Source organism: Triplophysa rosa, linkage group LG2, assembly GCF_024868665.1.
Source record: "Triplophysa rosa linkage group LG2, Trosa_1v2, whole genome shotgun sequence".
Classification (NCBI taxonomy): Eukaryota; Metazoa; Chordata; class Actinopteri; order Cypriniformes; family Nemacheilidae; genus Triplophysa; species Triplophysa rosa.
In genome coordinates, this window is record NC_079891.1 from 35,812,318 (window position 1) to 35,826,981 (window position 14,664).

Below are 14,664 nucleotides of genomic sequence, written 5' to 3' on the forward strand. Positions count from 1 at the left end.
GGAAATCAGCGGGAGGGGCTCATTATACAACAGACAAAACGCCGTAAATAACGCGAACTCTGTGCAACCAAAAGGCGTTTTTTTACGCCGTCATATGGCAAGACAGCGGCGCAAAAGGCGGCGCTTTTCAAGTGCCTTAGAACGCCGTTAAATACAGCGTTATGGACGACTTTTCACACGTTTTTTACGGCGTTTGGAATCGCGACTCCGTATTTTGCAGCGCAAATACTGTTTAAAACGCCGTCAAAAAGCCGTTCGGATATAAACGCACTCAGTCTATGGCGTAATTGTGACACCATCGGCTTGCCATAGTAAAGAGGATGCATGTACGTGCAGCCCGCGTTGTATGTTTTCACGCATTTACATGCATATAAATAAACCAGCCATGCAGAAAACCGCGTTTACATGGAAATCTGAGACTTGTCAGGTTTCTCATGTGCATTGATGTCACCATCGATAGTCTGTCTAGTAATTAAAATTGCTGTGGGAAATCGTTCAGAAACTGTATTTTTATATCTCTTATGTACTTATGTACGCAGTACCTGCAAATACAACAATATTTTTTCATTTCTACATTAACTGCATGATTTGACAGCGGACTTGAGCGTTATTTTACTGTAACTTCCATTTGGACGTAATTTAACGATTACGCTGTCAGACATAAAACTGAGAGAAAACCAGTAAAGGCGTTTACATGCAATGCGAAATCAGGATAATGGGCAAAAAACTACCTGTGCCGAGCAGTTTTTGCACAAGACTGTGCATTTACACCTACTGTTTTGACACGTCCGGATGTAGAGGGTTAATGCTGTGTTCACACCAAACACGAATCAAGCGTTTGGCGAGAGTAAATTACATACGAAGTCAATAAAAAGATGCTCATAGACGCGAACTCGCGTTAAGACACTCAACGTCGCAGTTTTTCACGTCACTCACGCAAATAAAATGAACTAATCCCGCGAGTAACAAAGCGAGGAACACAAAGCTTCACGTCTGGTGTGAACACAGCATAACTACAGCATCTTGAGACTTTATTCGGTTTGCTTCTGTACATTCTACATCCTACTACTACAAAATTCGGTTCGCTTCTGTACATACTACATTTTTAAATGCAGGCAGTGAAAACCGCAGTCACAGAAATTCTGAGAAAACTAATTAGAAATAGTATTTTTGTTTCTTATCTTAATAGAGAATTTACATTTACACTTGTTTCTGTACATACTACTACATACTACATGCTTTTTTAAATGCAGGCTAATAATTGCAGTACTCCGAAGTCAAAGCGAGGACATGACATTTATTGACAACACTGTGACCGTATTTTGCATCATGATTAATACATGTTGTAAACCATAACAAAACATGTTCACTTTGCATAAATAAACAGCACCCTGCATTATCATTGTTGTTCAGTATGCATATAACAAGTTAATAATAAATGACAAAACTCTTTATTTATGTATCATAACATTGTGAGACAAAGACAAACTTGTGCTCCAGTGTTTTAGTGAGTTTGTGTTCATCTGTTTATTGAGCCTGTTGAACTTCTTTAAATTATACTTGTTAAGTGCCAAAATTGTGATTCATTGTCAAGATTTTCTCTATATGAAACTTGCATCTGGTCCTCGTGTGTTCCATTATAGTTATTTTGTCTTTTAGCTGTAGCTGAATCCCTTTAGCCACAACCGGTGTCGCCCTGACGGTGTCACCTTGGTGTTAGACTGACTGACTGCCACCACTGCGACGGTGAATGATGTCACTTCCTGATACAAACATGCCCCGTTGAATAAGCCCACCCCTGCCATTGATTGACAGGTTTCTGTACAAGTCAGAGGAAATGCAAATGCAAAGGGATTTGCGATTTCATTTGAGTTTTGGCAGGCTTAATACACGACGCCAGAGGAAGTGAAATGCATATGGGGAATTGCTATTGTGATTTAATTATGGCAGGGTCAAAACTCGTAAAACAGGTGTAATTCATTTGCAAATAGACTTTGCTTTTCCTTTTGAAATTTGGGAGACATTGTACGTTCGCGTAAGTGCAAATGATTAGCATTTGCTTTTGAATTATGTCACAATTTTGACACGAACAAATAGAAAACGCATTTGCAAATGCAGTTTGCAACTCTTTTAATTTAGTCCGCAAAATCACTCCATAGTGTGAGATTAAAGCAGTGGTGTGGCTTATTATAGTGTACTTCGAAATTGACAAAATTGACAAAAAAAAACTTTGAACTTTGATTCATGATGTCTGATTCATTCACCGATTTCAGTGTATGAAACTCAACAATAGTGACAATCAACAAAAGAAAGCTTCATGCTGCAAGGCATACTGGGTAACAACACAGTACAAACTCATTCATGACTCCCAGCATGCATTGCGGTTCATCTGTTTATCTGAAATAGTTTGATGATCGTCACCATTGTTGAGGTTTGTATGAGGAGTGTTGATGTCAGGAAAACTTGGTTTTAAACTCGGTTTAATTTGGAACAGTATCTTAGCAGAACACTCAAATCAGTCATCAACTTCGTTTAGTATCATTGATCATCTTTGTTACAGCTCGACACCCATCACAAAAAGTAAGAGACTCAAAGAGGAAAAAGAATAGACTTCATGAAAGTCAAGCAAATTTATGCTTCATCAATGGTTTTGTTTGGAAGGAGAAAACGATCATTGGACTCGGTCGAGACCAACTAGGACTCGGTCATTGGACTCGCCACATGTTCAAGACAAGCCCGAGACTACAGAAAAACGTCTCGAGTCCGGTAGGGCTGCAACGATTAGTCGACATATTCGATAACGTCGACAATAAAAAATTGAAGTGTCATTTAAAATGCTCCATCTGTACCTGCATGAGACGACTAAACGTCCCGGCTGAATAAACGATAGAACCCTGCTCAAAATACCATAGAACATGTCATGGATTATGGTAATTGAATTGGTTTTAATGGAAACTATAATGGTCTAATGTTTATTGGTACGTGATGAATTCTATTGGTGGGAATAATGACCAAGACACACTACAAAAATGAGTTTTGTAACGGTTTTAATGAAAAAAGTTTGTTTATAATGCTTTTCAATAGAAACCATTCAAATGTCTTTGATGGGTTCTATTGGGTTTCTATTGTTTCTGTCCAGCTGGAGTAGCCTATATTTATCTAATGTTGTGTAATTGATCAGTCTTTAGAATCATTAGTTATTTTAAAATACAGTATATGGAGTTGTATACAAATAAGTAGTATAATTTTAACGTTTAATGGTATGGTGTTGTACTGAATTGGTTCCCTGTATAGTTTTTACATTAGTTGTGTTTTTCCTTAAGAAAAACAACTTTTAACATTTACATTCATGCATTTAGCAGACACTTCCATAAAAAAAGAGACTTACTGTTTAAAAATGTATAGCTTGAATGCACTGTATGTAGTCTAAGAACCTACTTTATATATCCAAATAAACTGATATTGAATCAAACTGAATTTGTGGAAAAATTGCAAGCTTAGAAATCAAACTGTGAAATGTGTCAATGTTTGAAATAAGGCAGGGCACAGTAGCAGCAGTTTGACTATTGATGGAAGACAGAAACCTGAAGGACATTTCTCCATTCAGCTGTCTCGAAGTTCACTCAGCTATTTTCAAAAGCTGAAATAATGTCATTGCTTTATTTATTAGTTAAAATGGGTCAAAATCAATATTTTAATGAATTGCAAAAACTGAATAATCGATCAAAACCTACTGATTAACCTGGAAAACGATTGATGATTAGTCGAAAAATCGTTAGATTAATCGATTATCAAAAGAATCGTTTGTTGCAGCCCTAGAGTCCGGACTCAAGTACTACAGAACTGGGAGCAAGTACGGAGACTTGCTACTGCCAAAACAGCCACAACATACTGCCGTGTGCATACAAGCAATGCTGCTGCTGCACATATAACATGAAAAAACCTGCATAGCTTACGTGATCACCTTGTAGCAGATCCAACAATCACTAACCAAGATTTAAACAGAGCAGCAAGCTCATTGGCTGCTGATACGGAAGGAACCAATCAGCTGCGCCGTGGAGTAAAGTTATCATGTCAGATTGGTTTAGACTTTAGGACTGCGCCATGTAGAGTTGCGCCATCTAGAGCAAAAACCTTAGTTGTTCATTATTATTATGCAGATTTTTACTACAGATAAAAACGACAAAAAACAAACTGATGGTACAAAGTCAAAAAGGACAAAATGAGTTGTTGAGAGACAGAGAAGGGTTAAGTTATTATTTTTATTTTTAAAGAGTAAAGCAATAAGAATGTTCCTGTCAATGAAAACTGCATTTAAACGCATTTAATAACCAAGAGCAAACGGCACTTTATGAGCGAGAAAATTACATACAAAATGTCAATGCAAAGGCGCAAATAGAGGTGAACTCGAGCCGGACGACGGCAATGATGCGAATTGGGCGGCGAAATTTGCACAAAGAGCTCATTGACACATACTGTTACAACTCTAGATGTGTCAAAACAGTAGGAGATTTTCACGGTATGATAACAGTCTCTGGGAATATCACGGTTTGTTTGTGGTGTTAGTTACGATGACCCTTAAATTAAAGTAAGAGTTAAAACAAATGCATTTTTACAGCAAACTTAACACCATTCTTACGGTCACTCAATCTCCCTTTTGAAAAAATAAAAAAAGCTGTATAATTAAATAAATCCGCAAAGAGTCCGCTGCGCGGACACGCGTCCTCTTCATACAACGCTATGGCAAGCCGATGGTGTCACAATTACGCCATAGATTGAGCACGTTTATATCCAGTTTTAAACAGTATTTGCGCCACAAAATACAGCATCGCGATTCCAAACGCCGTAAAAAACGTGCGAAAAGTCATCCATAATGCCGCATTTAACGGCTTTCTAAGGCGCTTGAAAAGTGCCGCCTTTTGCACCGCTGTCTTGCCATATGACGGCGTAAAAAACACCTTTTTGGTTGCACAGAACACGCGTTATTTACGGCATTTTGTCTGTTGTATAATGAGCCCCTCCCGCTGATTTCCGCAGCCAGTAAATTTGAACTGTTCTCACCCAATCACTGATGAACTGAGCCAGACCAGAACAAAATGATAAAAATGATAAAATGATCAGTGGTAAATTGTTCTGGTCTGGCTCAGAGAGAGAGAGAGGGAGGGAGAGAGAGGGAGGGAGAGAGAGGGAGAGAGGGAGAGAGAGAGTAACCAAACCACGACTACCCAAAGACCGGCGATGTTGAAGGAACAGGTCACTCAAAATGACAATTTATATAAACTCACTGTCATGACGTTCTACAGCTGTATGGTTTTATTTCTTGTGTGGATCACAAAAAAGATATTTTGAGAAATGATTTTGCCACATTGACATGCGTTATCAAGCTTCAAAAATCTAAATCCTTGTCATTTTAAAGACTTGTTTAAAGACACCAACGACAATAACTTTAATGAGAACTACATTTACATTCATGCATTTGGGCAGACGGTTTTATCCAAAGTGACTCACATTGCATTATACGATACATTTGTATCCGAGAATGTGCAATCCCTGGGATCCAACCCATGACCTTGGCGTTGTTAGCACCACGATCTTACCACTGAGATACAGGAAAGCTGGGTAGACACCATTAAGTGTAAAGTGAAGTCCAACAGTAAGAACACATTAGACTGGAAGCAACAGTCCTGTCAATCAATAATACAGGTGACCTGCCAGGGGTCTGCAATGACAGCGTTGGGTCCGTCTAACAGGTCTGGAGTCTTCATGCTGTTATAGCCCATGAGCCATGTTATCCAGCTGGTCACAGCACAAGGGGATGCCCACCATCGGGACTCCAGGATATATGGCTTCATACATGCCACGTATGTACAAATCTATTACTGATTAATGACAGTTTTATGTATATTTATAAGTTAGCCAGTAGTATGACCAAAAAGTAAAGACCAGGAATATTTTAAATGATAACTGATATAGAACAGAGTTCGGTCAAGTCAAGACCGAGTCCAAAGATGTTTGAGTCCAAGTCAAGACTGAGTCCAAATGAGACGGTCAAGACAGAGACAGAAAAAAGAATCCTCTTCAAGACCACATACTTCATTTGTAATGATCAAAAAAGCGGATCTAATGAGGTCATTTTATTTACTTTAGGTGTAGCAATTTCACCAAAGTCACACGAAGCCGAAGTGCAACTTCACATTTTCAGTCTTTTTATGGTAGTGTAACAATCACATTCTGGGCTGCTCATGGAACATGTGCCCACTCGCAGCTTGTTGACTTGTCAGTGATAACGGCATTGAATCAACATCACTTTTGCCACCGCAATTCATGTTGAAAGAGTGTAGAAGTTTCACCAAACATCATTATTGTGATCAGTGTTTGCTTTAGTTGGGCTCTTGATTCTTGTGTTTTAGCGTTAGGTTTTCATTGTCTGTTATAATATATATAGTGTGCTCAAATACAATTGTTGAGGCAAAGAAAACTAAGATCCATTGGGATCAGGTGATCATGATTGTAGTCTTTGTGCAGTTGCCTAAATAATTGTTCATGAGAGCATTGTGTGATTCATTCATGAGTATTGTGTGATACTACAGTGTGATATGGAATAATTTTGTGGACTAAATTAAAAAGGTATTTCAAACTGCATTTGCAAAAGCGTTTTCTATTTGTTTGTGTTAAAATTGTGACATAATTCAAACGCAAATGCTAATCGTTTGCATTTACGCGAACGTACAATATCTGCCAACTGCCAAATTTCAAAAGAAAAAGCAAAGTCTATTTGCAAATGAATTACCTCTCTTACGAGTTACGACCCTGCCATAATTAAATCACAATAGCAATTCCCCATATGCCATTTCACTTCCTCTGGCGTCGCGTATTAAGCCTTGCATTTGAGTTTCCTCTGACTTGTACAGAAACCTGTCAATCAATGGCGGGGGTGGGCTTATTCAACGGGGCGTGTTGGTATCGGGAAGTGACATCATTCACCGTCGACTGGAACTTAGATACAGTAGGAAAGTGATACAGCTGAACACATGAGGAGTGAAGTAAACGCTTGCTGTTTTGTAAACGATTACAACTGCACTCACAATCGCCGTTGAAAACAGTGCAGTTTTCTTTTTGTTTGTTTGGAAATAACTGGCGCTGGAACTCTGGGCTCAGAGCGGCATCACTTAGCATGTGAAACTTCAGTGCAGGATGGATAATCATCACCTTCTGCAACATTCCTCTACACATGTTTGTTTATGCTATTCGTTTATGCTACCTGAGAAATTCATGTAATTATGATGAATCCACACGGCTTCAATATGACTTTTATTGTTAGCTCATTGAGATCACCAGACCACTGTTTGTGTTCATCTGTTTATCGAGCCCGTTGAACTTCTTTNTTAATTTCACCGTTCTGGTCTTCTCTTCTATGAAGAAGTTTGTGTCGAAGACCGTCTCGTGAAATACGCCGTGGTCCAGGGAGTGTTTAACTCCCTCAGCCGCCTGTTTGACTAGACCCCGAGCCTCGGCTTCACACAGTTAACCACCACTCTTCTTGACGTATTCCTCCAAGCTCGTGGAGAGATTTTCATACACCAAGACCATTTTTTTTGGTCCCTGGAACCAGCGATGCAGCTGTTGCACGTGCGGGCTTCTCTCTCGTCCTGAGAGCAGCACATTCCAGGCCACTCTCTTGTCAATGGTGCTCCCGTACCCAGGCTAGAGAAACGATGAACAAAAATGGTTAGCTGACAATCTTTCATTTCTATGAAGTATTTGTATTAAGATACAGCGGGGTGCAAAAGTCTAACTAATAAAATTTACTTTACACGTGCTTCGAATTGAAAAGATTTTGTGTTTGAATGAGTTTCTAATAAACACTCGTCCTTCATAATTATGACAAGCATTGCATTACTATGTATTTTCACAAACGAAAACCTTCGTTTTCATGTCCAGGTTTTCCTTTTGGACCCCCCGTAAATCACATTTCTTTGAATCTTGTGCAGTCTTTTCAACTTACAAAAAAAACTTTGTGTTTCGGCTTCCTGGGAAAAACATTGAGCAAGACCTGCAAAGAGAAAAGGTATCAAGCATTTGTAAATTGATGAAACTTAAACTTGCGCTTGCGTACGTTTATAAAATCTCTTCCAGTACATCACCAACTCACAGCGCACACATGACGTATATAAACATTCATAGCAGCGCTCCGAATCAGCACCTCAACAAACGCAAGAAATCCTTAAAGAATATTTTCATATTCATAGCATTTTGATCAGGTCACATTTCAATATGAATCAATGTTTTTTCAACATGCTTTATTCAGTGTGTACACTGCTAGGAAAATTAAACTTACTTCCTGGCCGTCGGATCTCCGAGTAGCCACAAGAAAGCCGTCCTGCAGCTTCTTCCCATGTAAGTCATACATGGACTCAAGTGGCACTGAAAAACACACAACAGAAAAATAGAAATATACACAATGCTAATTGTCCAAAATGAATCCCATAAAAACAATGACAACGTATCATTAAAAGTGGACTCACCTTTAGTCGGGCCGGTTAAATCGACCTCGGGCTGAGGTTCGGCCACGACTGGCTCACAGGGCAGCGGGTCATCCAGACGATGCTGCACTCCGTTGCTCGCACGGCCTTTAAATGCCTGCAGTTTCCTTCTGAAGAAGGCACAAATGCCTCTCCGCGTCGGTTGCTCTTCTAAACAGAGAGAAAAACACTTTATCACTAAACAACCAAATAAAGGCACGACGATCATTTGCAGCCCTAGTTAGTTTACAAAGTTGAATTCAACAAATTGACAAACAAGCTAAATGTTGACAGTTGATTATAATGCATTGGGTCGTTATTTATTTACAGGTGGTTGAAACCGTTAAAATAAGCTCGACTCAAATGAAAATAAATATTTGGAAAAACATCTTGGCCCGGTTTCACAGACAAGGCTCAACTTAAGCCGGGACTAAAGTTAGACCTTAGTTGAATTGGGATATTTTAGGCACTTTTATCAAAAAACACGACTGGTGTGCATCTCGAGACAGAACAATGGCACGGACATGTTTTAAGATATGTCATGGCAAGTTATTTTCAGGTAAGACAGGTCAAACATGAACTTTAGTCTGGGACTAGTCTTAAACCTGGTCTGCGAAACCGGGCACTTGTTTTAAGGGCATAAACAACACGTGGAAAAACAGACAGAGACTGGCATAATTCACACATGAAGGGATTAAAAGCAAATCAATCCTCTGCGTTTGTATTTTTGCTTTACAAAAAATAAACTAGATAAAAAAGGACACGTAATAAGAACTGTAACAAAAAGGTGCACCTGGGATTATTTGGGATAATATTGTGCATTTCTTAACAAAATAGCGCAACACGACACATAGAAGCAGTTTGACCATCGATGTTTTAAAATTAAATGGACTTACACATGTTAAAATGTCCATTTTACTTTCAATGTAACCAGTATAAAGTTAGCATATTGCGCTAATGTTAAATGCGCGGCAGTTACACTTAATGTTTTTTAAAAAGCCAAACATTTTCCGAACTCACACGACCCAAACGGTCTTAAATGCTATCAAAGCTTTATGAAAGTTAATAATTAGTAACGAACCTGGCAGACTGCGGTTCATCGTGTCCTCAGCGTCGAGATTTGCTGTGATGATCGAAGTAATATTGTCGACTTCAGTCAGCGCTCAACCGATCTCGACAAGAACGCTGCGATGATCACAGAACAACTGAAGGTCCGAAGCGCGGCTCGTCTTTATATAGCCTCTGCGATGACGTCATAACGAGATGTTATCAGCGCTTCGAACGTGTGCTTAAAGCCGTTTTCTTCATAGACACTGTAAAACGAAGTATTTATGTTTATGGTTTTCAAGTTATGATGTTTTTGGTTCACGTTTGCTATTTGATGTGGAATTACTTTACCCGCATGAAGGCTTGTCGTGACAGTTGGTAACCCTGGTAACGTCGCTGCGCATTGAGCTAATAATATTATACTACTAGTTTCTGCAAAATCCCTAGAGCAAAACATTGTTTTATGTGCAATATATTACTATATAAACATATTTAGTTTTATTTCAGTAATCTTTATTTTGTGCATACTGTTCTCTCAAATACGTTTCCTGTAAATTCACACTGGTAAACGTGCATAAAAATAAAACCGAATATAACATTGAAAATGTCTGTAAACACAGTTTGGATGTATGTTATCACCCCCGGACACAGATGGCTGGTAAACACATATTTGTTTTAATTTCACTTACTGAACTTGAACTTGCACAGTGCATTTATTTACAACAATTATTCACTAAATGGCAAAATTTAGCCACTATATTACAGAACAAATAACTATACATCACATTTCTGGGCTTTAAATCAAAATTTCTCCATCAACACCATGGAAATGACAAAAATTACCCATAAGGCAGTGCAAAGCGGTTCTCGAGTTAGAAGTNGAACTCTGGGCTCAGAGCGGCATCACTTAGCATGTGAAACTTCAGTGCAGGATGGATAATCATCACCTTCTGCAACATTCCTCTACACATGTTTGTTTGTTTATGCTATTCGTTTTCACAGTACTCCGAAGCCAAAGCGAGGACATGACATTTACTGACAACACTGTGACCGTATTTTGCATCATGATTAATACGTGTTGTAAACCATAACAAAACATGTTCACTTTGTATGAATAAACAGCATCCTGCATTATCATTGTTGTTCAGTATGCATATAACAAGTTAATAATAAAAGACAAAACTATTTGTGTATCATAACATTGTGAGACAAAGACAAACTTGTGCTCCAGTGTTTTAGTGAGTTTGCTGGACACAGAGTAGCTGTCATCTACAAATTACTGGATGGAGTTGTTGCTGTATTTAAAATATAATTTCCGAACAGCCTTTTCAACAACATGTGCCGTAAATGAGCATCAGCTGATGCACCAACCTGAGAAATTCATGTAATTATGATGAATCCACACGGCTTCAATATGACTTTTATTGATAGCTCATTGAGATCACCAGAACACTGTTTGTGTTCATCTGTTTATCGAGCCCGTTGAACTTCTTTTAATTATACTTGTTAAGTGCCACAATTGTGATTCATTGTCAAGATTTTCTCTATAGGAAACTTGCATCTGATCCTCGTGTGTTCCATTATTGTTATTTTGGCTTTTAGCTGTAGCTGAATCCCTTTAGCCACAACCGGTGTCGCCCTGACGGTGTCACCTTGGCGTTAAGACTGACTGACTGCCACCACTGCGACGGTGAATGTCACGTCCTGAAACACGCCCCGCTGAATAAGCCCACCCCTGCCATTGATTGACAGGTTTCTGTACAAGTCAGAGGAAATGCAAATGCAAAGGGATTTGCGATTTCATTTGAGTTTTGGCAGGCTTAATACACGACGCCAGAGGAAGTGAAATGCATATGGGGAATTGCTATTGTGATTTAATTATGGCAGGGTCAAAACTCGTAAAACAGGTGTAATTCATTTGCAAATAGACTTTGCTTTTCCTTTTGAAATTTGGGAGACATTGTACGTTCGCGTAAGTGCAAATGATTAGCATTTGCATTTGAATTATGTCACAATTTTGACACGAACAAATAGAAAACGCATTTGCAAATGCAGTTTGCAACTCCTTTTTAATTTAGTCCGCAAAATCACTCCAAAGTGTGAGATTAAAGCAGTGGTGTGGCTTATTATAGTGTACTTCGAAATTGACAAAATTGACAAAAAAAAACTTTGAACTTTGATTCATGATGTCTGATTCATTCACCGATTTCAGTGTATGAAACTCAACAATAGTGACAATCAACAAAAGAAAGCTTCATGCTGCAAGGCATACTGGGTAACAACACAGTACAAACTCATTCATGACTCCCAGCATGCATTGCGGTTCATCTGTTTATCTGAAATAGTTTGATGATCGTCACCATTGTTGAGGTTTGTATGAGGAGTGTTGATGTCAGGAAAACTTGGTTTTAAACTCGGTTTAATTTGGCACAGTATCTTAGCAGAACACTCAAATCAGTCATCAACTTCATTTAGTATCATTGATCATCTTTGTTACAGCTCGACACCCATCACAAAAAGTAAGAGACTCAAAGAGGAAAAAGAATAGACTTCATGAAAGTCAAGCAAATTTATGCTTCATCAATGGTTTTGTTTGGAAGGAGAAAACGATCATTGGACTCGGTCGAGACCAACTAGGACTCGGTCATTGGACTCGCCACATGTTCAAGACAAGCCCGAGACTACAGAAAAACGTCTCGAGTCCGGTAGGGCTGCAACGATTAGTCGACATATTCGATAACGTCGACAATAAAAAATTGAAGTGTCATTTAAAATGCTCCATCTGTACCTGCATGAGACGACTAAACGTCCCGGCTGAATAAACGATAGAACCCTGCTCAAAATACCATAGAACATGTCATGGATTATGGTAATTGAATTGGTTTTAATGGAAACTATAATGGTCTAATGTTTATTGGTACGTGATGAATTCTATTGGTGGGAATAATGACCAAGACACACTACAAAAATGAGTTTTGTAACGGTTTTAATGAAAAAAGTTTGTTTATAATGCTTTTCAATAGAAACCATTCAAATGTCTTTGATGGGTTCTATTGGGTTTCTATTGTTTCTGTCCAGCTGGAGTAGCCTATATTTATCTAATGTTGTGTAATTGATCAGTCTTTAGAATCATTAGTTATTTTAAAATACAGTATATGGAGTTGTATACAAATAAGTAGTATAATTTTAACGTTTAATGGTATGGTGTTGTACTGAATTGGTTCCCTGTATAGTTTTTACATTAGTTGTGTTTTTCCTTAAGAAAAACAACTTTTAACATTTACATTCATGCATTTAGCAGACACTTCCATAAAAAAAGAGACTTACTGTTTAAAAATGTATAGCTTGAATGCACTGTATGTAGTCTAAGAACCTACTTTATATATCCAAATAAACTGATATTGAATCAAACTGAATTTGTGGAAAAATTGCAAGCTTAGAAATCAAACTGTGAAATGTGTCAATGTTTGAAATAAGGCAGGGCACAGTAGCAGCAGTTTGACTATTGATGGAAGACAGAAACCTGAAGGACATTTCTCCATTCAGCTGTCTCGAAGTTCACTCAGCTATTTTCAAAAGCTGAAATAATGTCATTGCTTTATTTATTAGTTAAAATGGGTCAAAATCAATATTTTAATGAATTGCAAAAACTGAATAATCGATCAAAACCTACTGATTAACCTGGAAAACGATTGATGATTAGTCGAAAAATCGTTAGATTAATCGATTATCAAAAGAATCGTTTGTTGCAGCCCTAGAGTCCGGACTCAAGTACTACAGAACTGGGAGCAAGTACGGAGACTTGCTACTGCCAAAACAGCCACAACATACTGCCGTGTGCATACAAGCAATGCTGCTGCTGCACATATAACATGAAAAAACCTGCATAGCTTACGTGATCACCTTGTAGCAGATCCAACAATCACTAACCAAGATTTAAACAGAGCAGCAAGCTCATTGGCTGCTGATACGGAAGGAACCAATCAGCTGCGCCGTGGAGTAAAGTTATCATGTCAGATTGGTTTAGACTTTAGGACTGCGCCATGTAGAGTTGCGCCATCTAGAGCAAAAACCTTAGTTGTTCATTATTATTATGCAGATTTTTACTACAGATAAAAACGACAAAAAACAAACTGATGGTACAAAGTCAAAAAGGACAAAATGAGTTGTTGAGAGACAGAGAAGGGTTAAGTTATTATTTTTATTTTTAAAGAGTAAAGCAATAAGAATGTTCCTGTCAATGAAAACTGCATTTAAACGCATTTAATAACCAAGAGCAAACGGCACTTTATGAGCGAGAAAATTACATACAAAATGTCAATGCAAAGGCGCAAATAGAGGTGAACTCGAGCCGGACGACGGCAATGATGCGAATTGGGCGGCGAAATTTGCACAAAGAGCTCATTGACACATACTGTTACAACTCTAGATGTGTCAAAACAGTAGGAGATTTTCACGGTATGATAACAGTCTCTGGGAATATCACGGTTTGTTTGTGGTGTTAGTTACGATGACCCTTAAATTAAAGTAAGAGTTAAAACAAATGCATTTTTACAGCAAACTTAACACCATTCTTACGGTCACTCAATCTCCCTTTTGAAAAAATAAAAAAAGCTGTATAATTAAATAAATCCGCAAAGAGTCCGCTGCGCGGACACGCGTCCTCTTCATACAACGCTATGGCAAGCCGATGGTGTCACAATTACGCCATAGATTGAGCACGTTTATATCCAGTTTTAAACAGTATTTGCGCCACAAAATACAGCATCGCGATTCCAAACGCCGTAAAAAACGTGCGAAAAGTCATCCATAATGCCGCATTTAACGTCTTTCTAAGGCGCTTGAAAAGTGCCGCCTTTTGCACCGCTGTCTTGCCATATGACGGCGTAAAAAACACCTTTTTGGTTGCACAGAACACGCGTTATTTACGGCATTTTGTCTGTTGTATAATGAGCCCCTCCCGCTGATTTCCGCAGCCAGTAAATTTGAACTGTTCTCACCCAATCACTGATGAACTGAGCCAGACCAGAACAAAATGATAAAAATGATAAAATGATCAGTGGTAAATTGTTCTGGTCTGGCTCAGGAAATCAGC